Source organism: Sorex fumeus, unplaced genomic scaffold (assembly GCF_029834395.1).
Source record: "Sorex fumeus unplaced genomic scaffold, SorFum_2.1 ptg000165l, whole genome shotgun sequence".
NCBI classification, from domain to species: domain Eukaryota; kingdom Metazoa; phylum Chordata; class Mammalia; order Eulipotyphla; family Soricidae; genus Sorex; species Sorex fumeus.
In genome coordinates, this window is record NW_026606222.1 from 1,456,304 (window position 1) to 1,471,075 (window position 14,772).

Consider the following 14,772-nt stretch of genomic DNA (forward strand, 5'->3'; position numbering starts at 1 on the left):
TTTTGTTTGCAGGTTGGTGGCAGGGGTCGGGCTGGGAGAGGCACACCAAGCCATGTTCAGGGCTTCCTCCTGGCTCTGCGCTCAGCGATCATTCCTGGCAGTGCTCTGGGGACCACCTGGGGGGCTGGGGATCAAACCCCGGCCAGCCACATGCAAGGCAAGGGCCCTACCTGCCATGACTCCGGTTCCTAAAATTTTTTCCCTTTGGGAATGACAAATTTGCCACATCCCTGAAAGCCGAGTTTCTCCACATGGTAGAATCTCACGGGTCAGTTTGGTCCTTCCGGGGCACCTGGGAATACAATCAACATTCATTTATCCGGGGGAAAGCCTCGCTCCTTCCCAGACCCCCAAACAGCCCATCTAGCAAACCATGCCAAGCAGGAACGTTCTAGATGACACCTTTGCTAGGTGGGTGTCTGGGGGCGTCTTGGCCATCATCGTCTGTCAGATAAAGGAGAAAGTCAGACCCCCAAGCTGGTTTTTATCTGGAGCAATATATTTCACTTTGGAGCGGGGCGTGGTTTGAGCTACCTGGTAAGGCTCGGGGGCTACCCCTGGCCCAGTGCTCAGGATTGGCCCCTGGCCCTGTTCAGGGATCAGATGAGGTGCCAGGGACTTGAGTCAGGTCACAGACATGGCGACTGTATGAAAAGCACGTGCCTCCTCCCGTTTTGTCTCTGTGGCCCTAAATTTTAAAAAAATTCAGATTTTTCTGAATACCATCGCTGGGGCCAGAGAGATCACTCAACAGGCTGGAGCATAAGCTTCTTCCTTTTTGGTTTTTGGGGTCACACGTGGTGGTGCTCAGGGTTTACTCCTGGCTCTGTGCTCAGAGGTCACGCCTGGTGGGCTCAGGGGACGCTGGTGATGGAACCTGGGTTGGCGGTGTGCAGGCACACACCTGCCCACTGTACTGTCTCTCTAGCTCCGGGGGGCATGTGCTCAGTGAGCAGGACCTGGGATTCCCCCGATGCCCCCAGCACGGCCTGGAGTAAACCCTGCGTCCTGCTGGTTGCAAACTGACCCACCCCTGCCCTCCCACACACGGGATAAGTGCCGGGGCTTCCCTGGCAGTGCCTACAGCCTCCCGGACAGGAGGGTGGGGTCTGCTCACACACACACACACACACACACAACACACACACACATGCGCGCACACACACACACGGACACACACACAGATGCGCACACATGCACACACACATGGACACACACACATACACGGATGTGCACATGGACACGCGGACGCATACGCACACACACACACACAGATTTGAATAAATTCGCCCCAAAGTCTTTCCACTCATGTGTATAAGAGAAAGTTCAAAGGGGGGCTGGACACAGAGAGCCACCCGCTTGGAGCAGAAAAGCAAATGGACTATGTGTTAAACCGCGCCAGCATGCCTGCCCGGAGGGGAAAGGGTGTTGCCCCATTCGCCCAATCCTCTCTGGAAAGAAAGATGGCGGCCGCACGGGAGCCTTGTGGACAGCAGGTCTGAGCCGGGGGTGGGGGGGCGGCAGGGGCCTCATGGGAAGGGGGGCACTCTGGGCCGTCCTTCACGCCCGACCGAGGTCACCAGCTGCCCCCCACGAGCGGCTCTCCGGCACGGCCACGACTCCAGAGCACAGAAACCAATCTCTTAACTATCTAACTTTTAATAGAAATACTTCCAGGGTTAATAAGTAAAACAGCAGAAATCCAAAACCAACATCATTTTATTCTTAAACCAAGTTGTAGAAAGCAAATCATTTCACAACGCTGTTTCAGCATGTCTGATTGGGGAGGGGGGGTCGTAAACTCTAAACAATAATGGTGCATCTTCTATCGAAACAATGTATCTAGTCAAAGTAGATAGAGTATTAACTAGAACTCATCTGCCTCACAGGAATTGGGAGGGGTGGGAGGTGGGGTTCTATTGGGGTTCGCGGTTAAAAATAAGCATTGGTAAAGGGAAATGTGTTTGTTATCTACATAACTGAGACCTAAACCTGAAAGCTCTGTAACTTTTCCCACAGTGATTCAATAAAGAAATAAATTATAAAAAAAAAAACAACAAAGGGGGGCTGGAGCGAGGTCTCCGCGATCTGGGACGCAGATTCTGAGTGCGGGAGGTTAGGGGGCTCAACCCCTGGCACCCAAGGGACCCCCGGCACTGCTGGGCGTGGCTTGAAAGCAACAAAGAGGCCAGAGGCAGAACTGGGGTGAGGGGGGGCTGGGAGGAGCCGGGCGGCCCTCACCAGGGGCTCTTGCACTGGTCCTCGGCCGACTGGCTGAGGTGGGCCCCCGGGGACCCCCCGGCCTCCTGAGATCCACTTGGGAGACCAAGCACAGCACACGAAGAACCGAACTCGGAGGGATGGAGTAACAGTGAAGCACGGAGGGCGCTGGCCTTGCATGTGGCCAACCCGGTTTTCATCCCCGACATCCCAGACATCCCTGAACACTGCCAAGAGGGATTTAAATAAAGCCAGAGCCACGAGTAAGCCCTGAGCATCACCGGGTGAGGCCTCCAAACCAAATAATAATAACAGTCATGATAATAATAATAGCAAAGTAGCTCCCGTTAATACCCCAGGTCACCCTGCCCTGTCCTTGCTCCGTGCAGGCAGCCCAATGGACCAGGGGCCAGGAACTGTGGCCCCTGCTGGTGTGTGGATGGGGGGGGGGGGTCGTTTCCAAAACACAACTGTGATGTGAGGACTGTGTGGCTCTGCTCCCCCGGCTGGGACCCTGAGTACAGACCTGAGTTGTCGGCACGGACGCGTCCGTATTCCCGTGAAGATGAGAAGCAGCTCAGTTCTGCAGCGGTGGGTGGCCCCTTCAAGACGCTCTTTGGAGGCCGGTGCCATAGTACAACAGGTTGGGCATTTGCCATGCACGCGGTCGACCTGGGTTTGATCCCTGGCATCCCATTGGGTCCCCCGAGCACCACCAGGAGTAATTCCTGAGTCCAGAGCTAGGAGGAACCCCTGAGCATCGCCGCGTGTGACCCAAAAAGCAAAAACAAAAAAGAGAGACGCTCTTTGGATGGGGGGGTGGGGGGATGGGGGCGCCACTACCACAGCAGGGCATCTGCCTGGCACACGGCCAATCAGGACCCTTCACCCCACAGCACCCCATAGGGTCCCGAGCCTGCCAGGAGTGATGACTGAGCAGAGAGCCAGGAGTCAGCCCTGAGCACTGCAGGGTGTGAGCCAAAAAGCAGGAAAAAAATTAAAGATGGTCTTTTACATTCGGTCAAACAGAACAACAAAAATTCACTTCTTTCTTTTTTGAGGCGAGCGATAGCACAGCGGTAGGGCGTTTGCCTTGCACGCGGCCAACATGGCCGACCCGAGTTCGATTCCTCTGCCCCTCTCGGAGAGCCCGGCAAGCTACCGAGAGTCTCTCGCCCGCACGGCAAAGCCTGGCAAGCTCCCCGTGACGTATTCGATATGCCAGACACAGTAACAACAAGTCTCACAATGGAGACGTTACTGGGCCCGCTCGAGCAAATCGATGATCAACGGGAGGGCCTTTACTTTACTTTACTTTACTTTACTTTACTTTTTTGAGGCGAGTGGGGCCGCATCTGGTGGTGCCGCAGGGCTGGACAGGCTCTGTGCTTGGGGGCGACTCCTGGCATGTATTTTTCGGGGGTGGGGGAGCTCCGATGTGAGAATCTGTGCTCATCCCGTCTAGCTCTCCCCGTTCCTTCTCACCGGGACAGGGGGCCTATCCCCGGTGGGGACCCCCTTCTGGGGTACCAGCGTCCCCTCAGAGCCACACCGTCCCTGCCTCCCTCTTGCTCCGGCCCTGCTCCCCCGTTTCCAGAGCCGTGTCTCACCCAAACTCACCAAATCCAGCCACCAGCCCGTCGGAGCCGAGTCTTCCCACGCCTGGCCAGAGCCGCACCTATAAGCACACAGATCAAACCGCAAGCCCGGAGGCCAACTGCCCGACGCCCTAGCAGCAAGCCGCCCCAAATCCAGCCGCAAACGCAACCAAACAGACAAACAAAATGATACCAACGGGCTGGACCGATGGCACAGCGGGGAGGGCATTCGTCTCGCATGCCGTCTTCGACCAGGGCTCAATCCTTGGCACCTTAGAGGGTCCCCCGAGCCTACCAGGAGTGACTCCTGAGTGCAGAGCCAAGGTTAGCCCTGAGCACCGCCGGGTGTGGCCCCAAAATAAACAGACAATGCCACCAAAGCAGCCCTACCAGGCCTCCCGGGGCATCCTCCCTCTGCGGGCGCCCCTCCTACCTCCTGACGCCCAGCGGTAGACTCCGTTCTCTCTGGCCGGCTCCCGGATCTCTCCCGGCGCCCCCACTTCACAAGACCCCTCCCCCCAGTGCTCGTGATGAATCCCCAGGGCTCTGCGCACCAGCCTCTGAGCTGGGAACCGGCAGGAGGTTCCCACAAGCAGATAAAAGGTCCTTGGGGTTAGGGGAGCAGCCTGGGTCACTCAGACGATGGGAGGCTGTGCCCCCCCCACCGCACCACTGTGTCCTCAAATCCTTTCCTCGGCCTCTGCCTGTCCACCCTTGCCCCTGCCAGCTCCACCTCTGACCTCTGCAGCCTTTCATATTAAGGGGTAACTTTCCTGCAAGAAGCTTGGGACCACCGGGACCCTTCTCCCCGCCTCTCCATCTCCGTCTCTCTGTCTCCCTGTCTCTCTCTCTCTCTCTCTCTCTCTCTCTCTCTCTCTCTCTCTCTCTCTCTCTCTCTCTCTCTCCTCTCTCCCTGTCTCTCCATCTCCCCTTCTCTCCATTCCCCGCCTCTAGTCTCTGTCCCCTTCCTGCCTCTCCCGTCTCTCCCATCCGGGCTCCCCTCGGTCCTCGGTGCCTGACCCAGGTGGTCTCGGAGCCCGGCTCCGGGATCTGGTGGGAGTCCAGGCAGCACTGGGGGGCTGGATGAGGACAGGGGAGTGGAAGGGGTGGGGGGGGGAGGGTGTGGGTTGAGCTCACCTTTCTTTAGGCTCCCGTTGTGCCAGCCCGTGCCTGGGTCCCGGACCCCCTCTGACAAAAGTGCGGGGGTCCCTGGAGATCTAGGACAGGAAACAGACTGGATGAGCCCAGAACAGACGTCCAGCCCCCCCCCCCACACACACACGATGATGGGGTGTAGGGTGGGCGTCAGAGGCAAGAGACACCTGCACCAGCTCCCAAAGGCAGGCCCGGGGCACCCACCCGGAGCAGTCAAGTCATGTGGTGATGGGGCGGGACCACTTGGACCCAGATGGGGCACAGGGAAAGACGCCCCTCCCCAGGGCAGGGCGAGCTCCCAGGCCCCAAGGCATCCATTCAGTTCCAGCACCCCCAGAGGGAGACCTGAGTCACGAGTGAGCCGTGAGGAGGTCTTGGGCACTGCTGGCTGTGACCCCCAAACCAAAAGCCAGCCACAGGCAAGAAGGAGTGAAATGGGTCAGAGCCACAGCACAGTGTTGGGGGGGAGGGACTCGCCTCGCAGGTGCCAGAGGCGGGTCTGGTCCCCGCCACCCCCAGTGCTGCCATGAGCACCCCCCAGGAGTGAGCCCTGAACACAGAAGCAGGAGGAAGCCCTGAGCAGTGCTGGGTGTAAACCCAAGAAAAGCCAAAAAAAAAAAAAAAAAAAAGAAAGAAAAAGTTTATTCCCAACATCCCATATGGACTCCTGAGCACTGCCAGGAGTAATTCCTGAGTGCAGAGCCAGGATTAACCTCTGAGCATTGCAGGGTGTGACCTGAAAAGCAAAGAAGAGAAAACAAAAGAAGAAAAAGTTTATGGGCCAGGGCAAGAGTCCCAAACGGGGGCAGGCACTTCCGTTTCTCTTAATGATGACTTTCTGGCTGCATGATAGGGACACTCCCCGCACCGGCCCATGGCCTCGAGTGTGACTGGCTCGTCCCCCTGAGAGGTGCTGAGGTGATGTCCCCCCTCGCCCTGCACCAGACCCTCTGCTCTGCATCGGGGAGATCTACAGACCAGACGCCCCGAGTGTGGGGGACACAGGGTCACCTACAGGCCCACACCGTCCCCGGGGCACCGGCCACCCCTCCCCCGCCCTGGCCTCCAGGGCCGACTTGGTCCCTCGCTCCAGATGACGGGGTGGGGGGGGGCATTGTGACCTCACGGGTGTGACCTCACAGGTCCAGGGCCTCCGGGCACAGCACTGGGTTGCTCATGACAGGAAGCCCAGTGGTGAGCTCAGTGCTGGGTTCTGCCCGTAGAGGTACAAAAGTCCTGGTGCGGGGGGACCAAGCTCAATGGCCCGCGTATGATCCCTGGCATCGCATGGTTGGTCCCTGGTGCCCCCACCCCAGACCCCAGATGCACACGGTCCCCCAGTTTCAGATCTGGACGAGGGCAGCCCATGCTCTGTGTGCAAAATAGCGAGAGGGTTGCTGAGGGATTCGGTGCTCAGCCAGGACCACCGCCGTGCACCAAGGTTATGTTCCAAAACTGGGACTCCAGGAGGAGGCAGAGAAACACTCAGTGGGCAGCTGGGACACCACTAGGGCCGTAACCAGTGACCCCCAACACAAACACTGCCCCATCAAGCTTAGCACCAATTCCCTGCAACCCCCGTCTCCTCCACTAATGGGAGGGGAAGGCCCACCCCTTGCACTGTGCTCCCCCAGCGCTCTCCTGGCCCCCAAGGCCCCGGGGGCCGAAGGCTTTTGTCAGCCCCCAGTCCCAGCCCCCGCTCCAGCCCCTCAACTGCCCCCTGGGCCGGGTCCCTCCGGCTTCCATGTTCTCTGCAGCACACGGGGATGTGACCCACAGAGGCAGTGCTCTCGGGGACACCCGGGTTCCTGCGACCAGCTCAGCCGTAAACGGCAGGCAACGCTCCACCGGAGGGTCAGTGATGGCAGAAGGGGCCACCCCCTCTCACGGCCCTGGCCCAGGCCTGGTGCTGAGTAGATGCTGCATAAAACCCCCAGAAGGGCTGGATGGCCGGCCTGCACCCCCGGTCAGCCCCTGGCGCACTGGCCCTGCCCTAGCCGGGCTTCCTCTGGGACAGGGGTGGACTCAGGGCCTTGGGCTTGGGGGTACCACTCTCCCCCGGGGCTTCAGCTCTGCCAACACTTACACAGCAGGATAGTGATGAGGCCAGAGACATGGGACATGGGACAGGGGGGAGGTGCTAGCCCAGGTTCGAGGAGAGGCACCCCATGTGGTCCTCCAAGCACTGCCAGGAGCAACCTCCAAGCACAGAGCTAGGAGTAAGCCCTGAGCATGGCTCCCGCCGCCCCCTTCCCATCCAAAAAAAGATAAAACAAGTAAAATAAAAGGATGACGGTCTTCGGTCCAAACCCACATATGTGTGGTTGCCTGCCAGTGGCCTCCCTGCACCCCTACAGGGGCACTGGGTCCCCCAGCACCAAAACCTCCGGCCTGCAGGGCTGGACGAGTGAGGACAACCCCGGGGCCATGAGCACGGTGGGGGCAACACCCTCCCCAGAAAGTCATTTATAAGATGGGCTCCGTGGGCCCGTGGGTGCCAGCCCCCACTGGATCCTGGTTCCATCCCTGGCACCTCGCATGGCCTGCAGAGCACGGCCAGGAGTAACCTCTGATCAGGAGTCAGTCCTAAGCACCCCTGGGCGCGGCCCCAAACAGACACCAACTGGCTTTGATGGAGATGAGGCACTCGTCTGGCCAAGTACGGGCTCTCTGGGCGGGAGTTCTGGGTTCGATCCCCCCACCCCCGTCTGTAATTCGGAGATCGCTCCTCCTCCGACATTTCTGGGACTCCCACACCAGGTGCTGGCCCTGAACTGGGCACTGGACATCCCTACCCCGACATGGAGTCACCTATTTTTGAGGGGGGCGGGTCACACCCAGCAGTGCTCAGGGGTTATTCTGGCTCTGCACTCGGATCACTCCTGGCAGTGCTCGAGGGACCCTATGGGATGCTGGGAATTGAACCCGGGTCAGCCGTGTGCAAGGCAAATGCCCTCCCCACTGTACTATCACTCTGGACTCTAGCCTCACTTTCTTTTTGGGGGGGGAGGTGGACTTTCTGGGTCACACCCGACGATGCTTAGGGGTTATTCCAGGCTCTGTACTCAGGGGTCACTCCTGGCAGTGCTCGGGGGGCCCTATGGGATGCTGGGGACTGAACCTGGGTGGGCCGCGTGCAAGGCCAACACCCTCCTCGCTGTATAAGGGCTCTGCTCCCTGGACTCCCTCTGGACACTCAGCCCCTTCAGGGCCTCCCTCTTCCCTGGACCCCAACATCTTCACTAATAAGCCCCACACTCTCACACCACCACGTTCTCTGCGCTTCTGGGGTCTGCCTGGGCCTGCAGGCTGGCTGGAAGGGCATGGAGGCGGGAGGGCCTCTGTGTTGTGTGTGGGGACAGGGTCTTTTGGGGGAGCGGTCCACCTAGCAGTGCTCAGGGCTGACTCCTGGCTCTGTGCCTGGGATCACTGGCAGGCTTGGGGCAGGCGAGCCCGATGGAGTGTCGGGGATCGAAGCTGGGGCGACTGTGTGATTTTGAAAGTTTTTTTTTTTTTGCTTTTTGGGTCACACCCAGTGATGCTCAGGGGTTCCTCCTGGCTTTGCACTCGGGAATGACTCCTGGCGGTTCTCGGGGGACCCAGTGGGATGCTGGGAATTGAACGCAAGTTGGCTGCATGCAAGGCAGATGCCCAACCCTCTGTGCTATCACTCCAGCCTCCGATTCTGAAAGTTTTATTTAAGAAACGGGCCAGGGCAGAGGGGGAAGGAGCTCTGAACAGCAAAGGGGCACCAGAGAGAGAGAGAGAGGGGGGGGAGAGAGAGAGGAAGAGAGAGAGGAAGAGAGAGAGAGGGAGACAGAGAGGAAGAGAGAGGAAGAGAGAGAGAGAGAGGGAGAGAGAGGGAGAGAGAGAGGAAGAGAGAGAGGAAGAGAGAGACAGAGAGGAAGAGAGAGAGAGGAAGAGAGAGACAGAGAGAGGAAGAGAGAGAGAGGAAGAGAGAGAGGAAGAGAGAGAGGAAGAGAGAGAGACAGAGAGAGGAAGAGAGAGAGGAAGAGAGAGAGACAGAGAGAGGAAGAGAGAGAGGAAGAGAGAGAGGAAGAGAGAGAGGGGAAGAGAGAGAGAGGAAGAGAGAGAGAGGAAGAGAGAGAGGAAGAGAGAGAGGAAGAGAGAGAGGAAGAGAGAGGAAGAGAGAGAGAGGAAGAGAGAGGAAGAGAGAGAGAGGAAGAGAGAGAGGAAGAGAGAGACAGAGAGAGAGGAAGAGAGAGAGAGGAAGAGAGAGACAGAGAGAGGAAGAGAGAGAGAGGAAGAGAGAGAGAGGAAGAGAGAGAGGAAGAGAGAGAGACAGAGAGAGGAAGAGAGAGAGGAAGAGAGAGAGGAAGAGAGAGAGACAGAGAGAGGAAGAGAGAGAGGAAGAGAGAGAGGAAGAGAGAGGGAGAGAGAGAGGGAGAGAGAGGGAGAGAGAGAGGAAGAGAGAGAGGAAGAGAGAGGAAGAGAGAGAGAGGAAGAGAGAGAGGAAGAGAGAGAGACAGAGAGAGGAAGAGAGAGAGGAAGAGAGAGAGAGACAGAGAGAGGAAGAGAGAGAGACAGAGAGAGGAAGAGAGAGAGGAAGAGAGAGAGAGGAAGAGAGAGAGGAAGAGAGAGAGAAGAGAGAGAGAGAGGAAGAGAGAGAGAGAGGAAGAGAGAGGGAGAGAGGAAGAGAGGAAGAGAGAGAGAGGAAGAGAGAGAGGGAGAGAGGAAGAGAGAGAGAAGGAGAGAGAGAGAGAGGCTAGACGAGGGTAGATTCTGTGAATCCAAAGGCAGGCGGACGCCAAGTAACCCCCACTTGCCTGAACCCCCAATTCCTTCTGGATCTGTGCCCCCTGCCCCGCCCTCCCCGCCCCTCCCCCAGCTTCCACACGTGGACGTGCAGTGGACCGGCCCCCGCCCCGGTCTGTGAGGTAGGGCCTCTGTGAGGTCACAATCCCCCGGGGGGATATAAGAGGCCCCCCAGGGACCCCGGGCTCACAGCCCACGAAGTTCCACCTTCCCCAGGTTGGCCAGCTCCACCCAGGAGAGCTCTCTCCTGCCCCCCAGCACCCCGGCCCAGCCCCCCCTCCACCATGGCCAGGTGCTGCCGCAGCCGCAGCCGTAGCCGCAGCCCGCGCCGCTGCTGCATCCGCAGGCGACGGAGCCGCAGACGGAGGAGACGGAGCTCCAGGAGGCGGCGGAGGAGAAGTGCGGGAGGGGGCACCCCGTCCCTGGGGGTGGGGGTGGTCCGTCCTCCGTCCGTCCCTCTGTCCCTCCGTCCGTGCTCACCCTCCCCTCGCCCCGTCTGTCCACCAGCATGCCGCTCCCGCTATGGGCGGTACAGAAGATAAGCGCCCGCACCAGCCCGGCACCACCTGAAGCCGCCCCCGTCCGCCCTCCTGCCACTCCTGAAGATGCCACCTTCACTGCCCGCAGGAGCCTGTTGACGAACAATGCCGCCTGCCAATAAACGTTGAGGAAATGCTCACTCTGTGTCCTTGGCTCTGGGGTCGCGACGGACGGGGCGGGCACTGGCGCCGGTGTGGGTGTGGGTGCAGGGTGGTGTGTGTCCGGGGAAGGCCAGGGGCTGGGAATCCCCGACGGCCCCAGCCCTGGGCTCGTGTCCTGGGATCTCGGCATGCGTGGCTTGACGCGGGGCTGAAAGTGGCCCAAAGTGGTCCCTCGCCTCCGGCTCATCCCGCCGCCCCCCTGCCCCCCCGCCAGCCCAAGCCTGTCCCGTCACACTGGTTGATGTGTCCCCCACCGGGCTGTGGAAGATTCCCCCCACTCAGTCCTAAGTTTCTCAACGTTTGTGAAGGAGCCCCCCTGCGCCCTCTGTCCAGAGGAAGGAGCAGTACCTCTCCTTGACACAGGGTGACTTGGCTGCCCCCTGGGCATCCCCACCCAGGGGCTGAGCTGTTGGGGGCACGCCGAGCCCTTCTCTGTGTCCGGGTCACCAAGCTCACAGTAGGCCAGGGACCCTGCTCAGCGCCACCTGGGCCTTCAAACACGCCAGCCAGCCTCCCACTTCTTGCCCCTCTGGGTCTCCTTGTCCAGCGGATCCTTGAGCAGAAGCAGAACCATGTGGGGGGACCCCAAGGACCCCAGGGAAGGGCCCTCTCTGGCCAGGCAGGGGCTGAGGGAGTGGGGCCTGTGGGTCCCTCGAAGTGGTTGGGCAGTGGGTCGGGAGCAGGTTCTCGCCTCGCGCGTCTCAGTTGGGGCCCCAGCCCAGGACGGGGTCCCCCAGGGACGGGAGGAGGATGCTTCCTGTTTCCCACAAAGGCGTGTTCCCTCAAAGCTGGCATCTCTGCCTCCCTTTTCCGCCCTACACAAACCTCGGGGCCCTCCACTCAGGTCCCCAAAAGCCCCCACAGACACATTTGGAGCTTGGGGACACCTGGTGTGCCTGGGAGTTGCCCCGGCTCTGCGTCTGGGGGGCTGCTCTCCAGAACCCCCACTGTCATGTCACAATCACTCTGGGGCCGGGGGGGGGGGGGAGCCAGGGGCTGCTGGACTCCCTCCTACCCCCGCCCCCGCCCCCTCCATCCAACCCGCCCTGACTGATTTCTAATCCTGGCTGAGGGTTCCCAGAGAACAGAAGGGCAGTCTTTGGTGGGGACCTGAACACCCCCAACCCATACGTTTTTTTTGGGGGGGTCACCACCCAGTGATGCTCAGGGGTCACTGGCCCCAGATCACTCCTGGTGGTGCTCCGGGGACCCTACGGGATGCCAGGGATCGAACATGGGTTGACTGCACACAAGGCAAGAGCCCTCCTCGCTGTTCTGGCCCCCAAGACACTTATCAGGGTGGCCTTCAAGTGGCCGGCTTCTCTTCTGCACCTGTTTCCCCTGGAGGAAAAGGCACTTCCAAGTCTGTTGACTTTTGACACTGGGCACGATGTGGACAGATAAGTGGGATGAAGCCCCCAGGCCAAGACTGTGCCAAAGGGAGTGAGGATACACTTGGCCCCCAAGATGGTGATGGAGATGCCCAGACTGATTTTTCTGTCTTGAGCCTATGCTCAGCAGCGCACGCAGGGGTCTTTGCTCTTGGCTCAGTGCCCAAGGGGTCAGTGCCGCGGGTGGGGGCCAGGGCTGAGCCCCCTGGGTGCCGAGTCTCACTGGGCCCTTGCGAGCCCACTCTCAGGTCCCCTGGAAGTGAACCAAGACGGGCTTTTTTGTTGTGTCTGTGTCACAGGCAGTGATGTTCAGGATGTCCTCCTGGCTCTGTGCTCAGGAATCACTCCTGGCAGTCTTGAGGGACCCTGTGGGGAGCCAGGGATCGAACTTGGCTCAGCAATTTGTGAGGCAAGTGCCCTCCCCACTGTCCCATCGCTCTGGCTTGACAAAGTCTTTCTGTTGATTGGTTTTGGAACGACACCCAACTGTGCTTAGGGCCGACTCCTGGCTCTGCACGCAGGGATCACTCCTGGCAGGGCTTGAGGGATGCCGGGGATGGAACCCAGCTTGGAGCACCCTCCCTGCTGTGCTATCCACCCAGCCCAAGGCAGTTTACTTTTCAACAGTTTTGAGGTTTGGTTTCGTTTGGGGGCCACACCTGAAGATGCTCAGGGGTTCGTTCCTCTTGGCTCTGCATTCAGGAATCACTCCTGGCGGTGCTCGGGGGGACCATCTGGGGTGCTGGGGATCAATCTCTTGCTTCTATCCCCCGTTTTTTTTTCTTTTTTGGGTCACACCCAGCAATTACTCCCAGCAGTGCTCGGGGGGGCCCTATGGGATGCTGGGAATCGAACCCGGGTCGGCCACGTGCAAGGCAAATGCCCTACCTGCTGTGCTATCGCTCCAGCCCCTCAGTCCCTGTTTTTATTGAACAAACTTGACTTAGACGTTGGGGAGAGAAAGAGGGAAGTCTGTGTTCCAGAGGGAGTCTGGAGACTGGGATCCCAAGAAGAGCATGTGAGGGGCCGGGGTGATGCTTAAACAGGCCGAGGGGGGCACTGAGGGGGCCTGGTCCTTCCCTGGGGCCTGGCCGGTCAGGGTGGGGACAATGGGGGGGTGGGGCCGCCGGGTCATAGTGGGGGACCCCCTTTATATACAGGCCCCCAAAGAGGGCCCGCAGACCAGACCCACGTTACCAGCATTGGCCGGCCTCACCAGCAACACGGCCAGTGGCAGCCCCCCAGGCGGTGCGCGGCCTTCGGAGAAGCATGATGTCACTCTGTGTCAGGACTCCGAGCCAGTGCTCTCTGCAGGGCCACTGGCTCCAGGACACACAGGGCCAGGAGCAGGGCCAGAGCCAGAGCCAGAGCCAGGGCCAGGGCCAGGGCCAGAGCCCCGACAACATCCATGAGGACAGGAGGCGGCCCCGTGCCCGGCCCCGTGCCCGGCCCCGTGCCCAGCGCAGTGCCCGCAAGAAGCCCTACGGGGCGCGTGCAGCCGGCCCCCGGCGCCAGCGACGCACCTGCAGACGCCGGAGACGTGGCCAGGGCTCGGCCCGCGGTGGCTCGAGCCAGTTGCGCAGGAGGAGGGCGAGAGGCTCCTGAGGCTGGAGCCCCTGGCCCCTGAGACCGCGCCCCGCCCCCAGGACCCCAAAGATGCCCCCCGGAACCAGCACGCTGAGCACAGAATGTCCGAATCCCTGCTGGGTCCCTGCCCCCCGACCCCACGAGACCAGAGCAAACCCCCCCATGCCCGACGGACGAGCCCACGAGATGGAGCGAGAAGAGCGAACAGTGTCACCATCATCCAATAAAAACGCAAGCGGCACATCTGCGTCTGTGTGTCCTTTATGCCGACGCCACACACCGGGGGTGAGAATGAATGGGGCCGAGGGGTCACCTCCCACCCAAGTCTGTGCTGGTCTCTCATCTTCTCGCTCGCTTGCCATGCTTTCTCCAAGGGTGGCCCCAAGCCTGGCGCTCAGGTGTCAGGAAAGTGGGAAGGGGCCCCAAGGTGGGACGGGCCCCAGGGTGGGAAGCAAGCGCCCTTCACTCCAGCGCAGGGGGCTGTGGTAGAGAGGATGTGGTGCCTCCCAGGGGCTGGGTCCCCACTCGCCTTGGAAGGGGGCCACTTCCAGGAGTTCCCCGGGCCTCCGCTCCCATGTCCCAGCACGGGGCTCAGTCCCATCGAGGGCCTGGAGATCAGAAAGTCCAGTGGTCCCCCCCTTGGCCTGAGGATCTTGGGGTCAGAAGCGAGCAGGATCTGGTTTATGTGCTGCTGGGTTCAGGAGCATCCTGCGGCCCCTCCCCTCCCCTGCCACGGAGGGTGCAGGGGTGTGGGGGAGCGAAGGCCCTGCCCACCCTCGTCTGAAAGGCGGGCCTGGGAGCAGGAGACGCATACAGGGGTGAAGGAACACACCTTGCATCCCGTGGTCCTGCTGGCTTGAATTCCAGCCCCCCTGGCCCGCCCGGCGCTGCAGGGTCCAATCCGGGGTGGGAGTGGGGGAGATCCTCACCCGCATCCCCACGCCCCTGCATGGACCCCCTGGTAGGGTTGGTTGGGAGTTGAGAGAGCAGCCTTGGGCATTCTGGGTATGGTGTGGGGGGTGCCCGTTGACTCCTCGTGGGTGGATCAAGGGTAATTCGGAAGGATTGGAAGTTTGGGCTTGGGTTGGGCCTTGGTTCCGGACCTTCCCTGGTGGCGGCTGCCGTGGGCAGAGCCCCCATGCCCTCTGCAGCCCCTGAGTGGCCACAGGTGGGGGTGTTCCCTGTCCCAAGGGGGGAGTCCCTCTGATTTTTTATTTTTTTGGCTTTTTGGGTCACTCCCGGCTCTGCACTCAGGAATCACTCCTGGTGGTGCTCGGGGGACGATACGGGATGCTGGGAATCGAACCTGGGTCGGCCGCGTGCAAGGCAAACACCCTCCCCGTC